General features: G+C 38.0%; 1 long non-coding RNA gene across 1 annotated transcript in view; it reads right to left on the bottom strand.

Moving 5' to 3' along the window:
* Positions 1-376: 376 nt before the first annotated feature.
* Positions 377-9,019, bottom strand: part of LOC141553524 (uncharacterized) — a 94,519-nt gene continuing 85,876 nt past the window's right edge. The window contains exon 3 of the long non-coding RNA XR_012485493.1: positions 377-555. This is a non-coding gene — a long non-coding RNA (uncharacterized LOC141553524). The remainder of the gene's footprint in view (positions 556-9,019) is intronic.

The following is a 9,019-nucleotide window of genomic DNA, read 5'->3' as shown; positions in this document are numbered from 1 at the left end:
CTAAGGCTGTTAGGAGCCAAGTGCATGCTTTAGTCCCCTCTAGGAGACACTACACTACTGACTGGGTCCAAGTCTGGGACCAAGACCATCTCTGGACATCCCTACTCTGCTAGCCTAGCTTGGAACCCTGAACACTGAGTCTGCCCATCATTGCCCATTACTGATCCATAGTCCCTGCTCTGGTCACTTGATTGTAGGCTGGATTGGTGAACTTGGACTGAAGAAAAGGCACACCATAGTTTCCTCTTTCTTTTTTACTTGCTTCCAGAGGAAAGAATTATAGGAATAATAGATAGAAATAAAAATCAGCAGACTTACAGAAAATATTCCTGACAACTAGAATTATCCAAAAATGGAACCAGCTGCCTTGGAGGTAATGAATTCTCCTCTACTATACATATTTAAGCAAAGGCAGGGTTACTACTTGTAGAAATTGTTGTAGAGAGGATTCTTTTTAAGGTATGGGATGGACTCCATGGTCTTAGAAATCTTTCGATCCTGTGATTTGCAAATCTATGTTATGTTCATTCCTCCAGACACAGGCTTCAGAGGCAACTGGGAAAAGATAAAAAACAGGAAAGAGAAACATACTTATGCTTAAGGAGCTTAGGAAACACAAGGCCAGAAGCTATATCGTTCAGTAGAATATATTCTTTCCTGGGCTCATCCAGGCCTATCACTCAGACCTGGCCAAAGACAGCTTTTTAAATTCATCTCCCACCCCCACAGGAGCCTCTGAGGGCAGACTACCACTAGCCAAAACTGAAGGGAAAAATGCTGAGTTCCATTGCAGCCTGGCCCCTTCTGCAGGGAAGGAAACCACAGGGCCGGCTAGGAGGGATGCTAAAGAGACAGTTTGCTCAGGGAGCCGCCCATGGCTGGCAGGGCCCTGGCGTGCATTCCCTTTGCATGGAAACCAGAGGGAGGCGGCAACCTGGCCCCTCTTGCCCACCCACCCACCAAGCCTTGTTGTCTCCAAGCCAGAGCTCTGTGGCCGTATGGTGCTTTGCTGGGCAAATGAACAAATGGAGGATTTTTCTGCACTTAGGGGTTTTCTTTTTCCTAGAAATATAATACCTTAGAATCATAGAACATGGTATGTCAGGGCTAGTATAAAAGCCATTTGATCCCAGAATTGCAGGGCTGAGTTCAAATCCTGGTTCTGCTACTAACTTATTTTGTGTCCTTAAATAAGTCATCTTTCCTTACTGGGCTTCAGTTTCCAATCTGATAGGTTTGGACTAGACAAGCGCTAAGCTTCCTTCTTACTCTAAATCTCATGAATAGGATTATAGAGGATAAAGCGTGATATGCTAGAGTTGGAAGAGCCTTGGAATCCCTGAACTTAGAATGGTAGGGCAATGCGGGGTCTTAGGGAAACTGAAACCCAAAAATGAAACAGCCTTCCCTAAACTCATCTCTCTTTAGAAAAATCAACATTCATTTTTCACTGTTGTTCATATTAGGCTGCTGACTCGACAATAAATAGCCATTTAAAAAGCACTTACTATGTACTGTAAGTTTTGGGATAGACAGTAGAAGAGACACAAAGTTTAAATAAGGCACAGTTGCTGCCCTCAAGAAGCCTACAGGCTGGTATGAGGATAAGAACCAAACACAGTTAGCTATAATATATACAACAACATATGAAAAATGAATGTAGTTAAAAAACAAAGAGTGAAGTGAGGTCAAAAGAGTTAATATGCATGAAGCATCAAGGAAGGCTTCCTGAAGAAAGGTAAACTTTCAAGGATGCATTAGAAGCCAAAAGGAAAAGAAGGGGAAAGGGGAAAATGTCATTTTAGACATAGGAAGTTGAGTAAATAGTCAGAGAAATGGCTTTTTATGATTTTTTAAGAGGCAGGAAGAAGGAGGCAGAATGAGTCAGTTTGGTTGGAGCATAGAATCCATGGAACTGAATAATATGAAATAAAGATGAAATGGTAGGGTGATACGTGGTTATTGAATACTTGGCAAAGGAGTTGCTAGGAAGCAATAATGAGTCCTTGAAGGATTTTGAGAAGAATAGCATAACTAGAAAGGGAAGAGTGGAGACAGGAAGTTTTGTAAGAAAGCAATTGCAACCACTCAAAATGGTGGTGATGAGCTTGAATACTTGTATTGTAGTCATGGAAATGTAGAGGATAAAACAGATTTAAGGGATGTTGAAGAGACAAAATCGGGAGGAACTGGTAACTGATTAACTATAAGATATGAAGAAAATGGAAGAGTCCATATTGATCCCACTACTTCAAACTTGGAAGACAGGGTAAATGGTGGCACTATGGATAAAAACAGGCAAGACAAGATTTTGATAGAATTTAAGCTCCTTGAGAGTAGAAACGGTTTCATATTTATCATTATATCTGTAGCACAGTGCCTAGCACATAATAGGCACTAAATAAATACTTGCTGATTAATTGAATGATTAAAGAACTAGGATGAGAGATAGTATTTAAGTTTGAGCAGTTTGGGACAGATTGAAATTGAAGTGATTTGCTCTCTGGGGTTTACAGTAACATCAAATCACCTAACATTTACTGAGAAATCTATTTCTTGCTTAACTGTGAGGGAGATAAGCAAAGGAAAAGAGATCACCCCTGCTTATGATCTAGTTGTGGATGTAAGGTACAGGGGAGAGAATTCTTTTTGGTCCTGACTCTGCTATCCTCTACTACGTCACCTTATTCAAGGAGTTCAAATTTATCCTCGGTAAACTTGTCTTAGTCACCTACTATGTGCTGAGCTAGGGATATTTAGACCACAAAAGTAAAGTCATGTGGGTTTCCAAATGATATAGTGGAAAGATTTAGAGGACATTACTATTTCTTACTTTTGGCTCCCATTTATGCTCAGTTGGGAGTCTATTACACAGGTAGTCTATCCATCGGAGCATAAAGAGAGAACTGCAGGTAACAAGAAAGAGTTTACATCTCTTCTTCTCCTTTCCTTCATGGAAGGCAAGAATTCTTAACCTGGAATCCATAAACTTTAAAAAAAAATTTTGACAACCATTTTTCTAATTCATTTCCTTTTTAATCCTATGTATTTTATTTTACGAATTTAAAAGTACTATTCTGAGAAGGGTACCACAGGCTTCTCCAAACTGACAAAAAAGAACCTCTGTTCTCCAGGCCCCTTCCTGGACACTTCCCTAAGTTAGTTTTGAGATGCCCAGCACTTGAAAAAAGTGAGAAGATTTATTCTAATTCTAATATAACAAATAAATAGATAAATACATTCATGACAATTTGAGAAGGGAAGAGAACTTAAAGACCTAGGGAGATTAGGAGGGGATGTGTGAACTGAACCTTGGAAGCTAACAATTCAAAGAGTTGGGTGTGAGGTTTTGTATTCCAGGTACAAAATATAAGCCATGCAGAAGTGGGAGGTAAGAGATCCAGTACTAAATTGGGGAATGTGAGAAGAAGCAAATTGACCAGAACACAGAGAGTATAAAGGAAAATTACATTAAATAAATCTAGAAGAGATGCAGAGCTAGGTAATAGAAAGCTTTCAATGTCAAGCTGAAACATTTATATTTTGTCTTAGAGGCAACTGGCAGCTATTGAAGGTTTTTGAGCAATAATATGACCAGATTTGTGCTTGAGAAGATTATGTTGACATCTGAGTGTAGGAAAAAGATTGAACAGAAGAGAGACTGGAAACAGAGAGATCAATTAAGAGGCTTCTGAAATAGCAGAGGTAAGAGGGGCTGAAATAGGGTGGTACCTACAGGGGGAGAGAGAGAGAGAGAGAGAGAGAGAGAGAGAGAGAGAGAGAGAGAGAGAGAGAGAGAGAGAGAGAGAGAGAGAGAGAGAGAAAGAGAGAGAGAGAGAGAGAAAGAGAGAGAGAGAGAAAGAGAGAGAGAGAGAGAGAGAGAGAGAGAGAGAGAGAGAGAGAAAGAGAGAGAGAGAGAGAAGAGAGAGAGAGAGAGAGAGAGAGAGAGAGAGAGAGAGAGAGAGAGAGAGAGAGAGAGAAGAGATATTGTGAGAATAAAATTGACAAAAATTGGCAACTGATTGGACTGGAAGAGTGAAAAATCAAGGATGACTAGGTTTGCAGACTTAGGTGACTTTGCAAGATAGTGGTATTCTGAATAGAAACAAGAAGTTAGGAAGAGGTATAGATTTGGAGGAAAGATAATGAGTTCATTTTGGAGCTGTTAAGTTTGAGATGACTATGGGATACCCTGTTAGAAATGTTCAATAGGAAGTTGAACATATAGAGTTAGTAATCAGGAGAGAGACGAGGGCTACTTATATGTATCTGGAAGTCATTTGATCAGTATTATCTTGAATCCAGAATTAAGGAATTCTGCGGTTCCATAGCCTTTCAAATGATAAATCATGAACCCTAATTGATATATTTACTTTTTTCTTTATCTATTAAAATGATAAATCATGAACCCTAATTGATATATTTACTTTTTTCTTTATTCAGGCAGTGGACACAAAGGCATTTAATGAAATAATGTAGTAAAAAAATTTCAATAGAATGTTCTCCCCATAAACTTTGAGCATACTCTCCCATAAATGTATACATTATTAGAAGAAAGAGTGAGCAGGCATAGAGATATACAAGAAAGGTCCACACATGAAAAATATATGTTAAAGGATCTTTTGAATTTTTCTTCTTTCTACTCCTTACTAAGCAGTGTTTCTGCTGGGATCAATACTCCCTGAACTTAATGGCCTGCTTCTTTGAAGAACACATTCAAACTTTGTTTTGCTCTAGTCTCCACTGCCTTCATCTTCTAGCTTTAGTTAATAATCTTGGCTAAAGTACTGCTATGATCTTCTAAAAAGAACAAAAAACCTGACCTTCCCTCTTCTGTTCCTTCAGTCTTGGATCTGAGGCCTGCTGACTTCTAAGCAATAGATTCTCAGGTCCAGTTGCCAAGCTCTCTGGAGCAAAGAACAGGGTTTGCCTAGCAAAACAATGCCCTTAAACTTGGCCTTTTCTTTCCTTTCCTTTTCTTTCCTTCTTTCCTTTCCCTTCCTTTCCTTCTTTCTTTTCCCTGCCTTTCTTTCTTTCCTTTCCCTTTCTTTCCTTCTTTCCTTTCCATTTCTTTCCTTCTTTAATTAAAGCATTTTATTTTCAAAATATATACATGGATAATTTTCAGCATTCATCCTTACAAAACCTTGTGTTCTAAATTTTTTCCCTCCCTTTCCCCACCTCTTCCCTTAGATAGCAAGTAATTTATGTTAAACATGTGTAATTCTTCTATACCAATTTCTTCAAATATCATGATGCACAAGAAAAATTAGATCAAAAAGGAAAAAAATGAGAAAGAAAACAAAATGTAAGCAAATAAAAAAAGAGTGAAAATAATATGTTGTGATCCACACTCAGTTCCCACAGTCCTCTTTCTGGATGCAAATGGCTCTCTTCATCACAAGGCCATTGGAACTGTTGGTCTTTTCTTTCAATGACACTTAGGATGACTATCCAATACACTTCCCAAAAGTTCATTTCTCCAAGCTAATCTATAAACAGATAATTTGCCTAATAACTATGTAAGGAAGAAAATTCCTCTCCATTTTCATTAATGTAGTCAGAGAAGAACCAGAACATAATCACTGTAAGGAAGGAATTTCTTTTCCCATTCTTAATTAATGAGAACATAGAGGGCCCAGCATATAATTGCAAATGATGTATCACCAACAGCAACAATAAAGGTGTTAAAGAATGACATAATAATGTACAAACAAATCCTTAATCAGCTTCAGAGAGTAATAAGGCCTTGTCATTGGATGACAGCACCTGACCACAGGCTGGAAACATCTTATTTTTGGCTGAATTATTCATGCCCCATGGGACTATATATAAAAACATCAAACCAATCTGCAATTGAAGAGTCAGATTCAAGAACGATTTGTGGGGGAGATCCCTTTGGAGAAGCAAAAAGGGGCTTTATCTCTTTTATTTTTCCATCATCCATCTCATCTGGGCTACTGAATCAATAGGAAACAATATCTAGTAACAAGCAGAAATATATATGCCAAAGGACAGGCACAGATATAGAGGGCCAGTGATCTATATGAGGAAGCAGTTTTGAGGAGTGTTAATCTTTGAAGTAGAGAAAAGTGCCTGCTATAAAATTGAAACCCTTGGAGTGGCTAAAATCAAGACCTAGCTAAGTGGCCATCTATCAGAGATGTTGCTTCTAAGGGAAGATGCATGAGGCCTTAGAAGAAAAAGAATTTTCAATCCATGCAGTATTAGATGTGAATTATTCTTTGCTAGATATACCTACACATTTTCACATTATTCTTATAGTCTAAGTTTGAGCCCAATCTTTCCATATATGATACATGCATTTGTGAAAGAGTGCACCCCAAATTTTAAGCAGAAAATGTTCTTGTACCAACTATTCTTGCTGTATCACTTTAGCAAGTGCCTCTGCTAACAGGGCCCATGGGCTAAAAAATTATTCCTAGAACCAGAAGAGAACCTGAAAACCAAGCCAGGAGTTCAAGAGCAGTGGGACAAGCAGCCTGACAGATATCACAATTAAGCTTTGAGATTGGAGTTTCTGAATTAAAACACACATACACACACACACACACACACACACACACACACACACACACACACACACACACAAGCTGGATCTGTCCCATTCATATTCATGAATAAGTAGAGGGAGAAAAAAATTTATAATTCCTAACCTTTTCACATGCAAAAGTGGCCACTCAAACTCTAAAAAGTGTACAAGTTTACAGAAATAATAGAGAAAGTGAAAAGAAGAAGCCCAGGAGAAAGTCCAAAACAGTTATAGATGAAGATCCAGCAAAGGAGAATGAAAAGGAGTAATCAGTCAGGTAGAACAAAAACAAAGATGAGTTTATATCATGAAAACCTAGCAAAAAGAGAGTATATAGAAAGAGAGAGTAGTTGACTATCAGACACTGCAGAGAGATCAAGAAGTTTGAAAACTGAAAAAAAACTATTAGAGTTAGTCCTTAAGAAATCATCAGTAACAAAGGAGAAATCAATTTCTCTTGGGTACTGAGGCAGGAAGACAGATTAGAAGATATTTTGGAAGGGAAGAAAAAAGTTAATGCAACAATTAAAAATAGTTTTTTCCTAGTTTTGTTATGAAAGAGAAGGGATATAGGAAAATAGTTCAAGGAAATGATAGAGTCAAACTGAAAGTATGTTAAGGAAAGGGAGTGGGCATGGAGAACCTAGTAAAGCCTCAACAGAGTCTGGAACCTAGCTCCTTATTGAGAATTACCAAAAGTAGGCGGTGATTGTTTGGAGACAGAGTTAGAAGACGAGGACTGAGGCAGGAGATAGAGTCTGATAGCAACTTCCCCATTCATAGGAGCAGCATCTAGAATAAGAAAAGAGATGATCAAACAAGACATATTCAATCAATTTAAGATCATGAAAAAGGGTGAGGAACTTTCAGGAGACAAGATGATACAATAAATAGTATATTGCCATAACTTCCATATTTACCTTTAAACCAACCATAAAATAGCAAGATCCTGGAACAGGTGAAAATCTTTTAGCTCAAAAACTTGGAAGATCACCAAGAAAGGTATATCTCACTTGAGCAAAAAAGAAATGAACCACAAAACAGGACGCATTCCAGCAAGCCCCACCTCAGCAAACCAGTGGGAGATCCTGAGCCTCAGTGAGAAAGAGCAGGGAAATTCCAACACCAGGACCCTACCACATATGCTTTAGCATAGTCAGGGGAATGAGTAAGCTCCAGATCCAAGAACCCCATGTGTCTAGTTCTGGGCAAACAGGCAATCTCCAGTGGCTAGAAGTTGTATACTTCAATGTATCCCCAAGGGAAACATAGAAAAACCCCACCTGTCTAGCCTATACAATATACTAACACTAGGAACCCAGTTCAGTACTAGATAAGCTTCCGGATTTCTACAGCCTCCAGTAGCACCAGGCATCCTCTTAGCCTAGCACAGATATAAGGGTCCCTGTGAGCCTCAGGGCAACATCAGTGCTGCACCAGATAAATTATCAAGTCCTAAAGAACCTGGAACAAGAACAGTAACAGTATCCAAGTAACAGCTCAAATTTTTAAAAAAAGAAAAGAAAGAAAGCCCCAAAAGATGAGCAAAAAAGTAACAAAAAACAATCTGACTATAGAAAATTATTATGGTGACAGGGAAGATCAAGATACAAACTCAAAAGAGAATAATAATGTCAAAACCCCAAAGAAAAATGAAAAGTAATCTTATGCTTAGAAAGAACTCATGGAAGAACTCACAAAGGACCTTAAAAATCATAGAAGGGGTAAAAGAAAAATTGGGGAAAAGATTAAGTGAATCAGAAGAATTATGAAAAAGAGTCAGCAACTTGGAAAAAGAAACTTGACCAAATAAAAGGAAATATGGAGTTAAATGAGGAAAATAACTTAAAAGTTTACAATTGGGCAAATAAAAATAAATGATTCTATGAGAAATCAAGAATAAATCAAACAAATTCCAAAGAATTAAAAAAATAGGAGAAAACATAAAACATTCAAAAAACAATTGACCTGGAAAATAGATTCAGGAGATACAATGTCAGAATCATTGGACTATCTGAAAGCTATAATCAAAAGGAGGATCTGAATAACATCTTGGAAGAAACTATTGAGGAAAAATGCCCTGATATCCTGGAATCAAAGAAAAAATAGTCACTGAAAAATCCATTAATCATCTCAGGAAATAGAGCCCAAAATAAAAACCCCAAGGAACATTATAGTCAAATTTCAGAATTATCAAGTCAAAGAAAAAATACTATTAGTGGCTAAAAATAAACAATGCAAACATGAGGGAGCTACAATCAGTTTTACACAGGACTTAGTAGCTGTGAAGTTACAGGATCAGAGGTGATGGAACCTGATATTCTGAAAGGCAAAAGAGCTAGGATTACAACCAAGAACCACTTATCCTGTGATGGACTGTCTGAGCACTATTCAAGGCTGTCAGGGCCATAGTCACCAGTCTTTGGAGCCCACCCAAATACACACGGAGACAAGCCAATCTTTTTT

The sequence above is a fragment of the Sminthopsis crassicaudata genome, chromosome 2 (assembly GCF_048593235.1).
Source record: "Sminthopsis crassicaudata isolate SCR6 chromosome 2, ASM4859323v1, whole genome shotgun sequence".
NCBI classification, from domain to species: Eukaryota; Metazoa; Chordata; class Mammalia; order Dasyuromorphia; family Dasyuridae; genus Sminthopsis; species Sminthopsis crassicaudata.
Note: the sequence above shows the minus strand (reverse complement) of the source record. Positions and strands in the feature narration are given on the sequence as shown.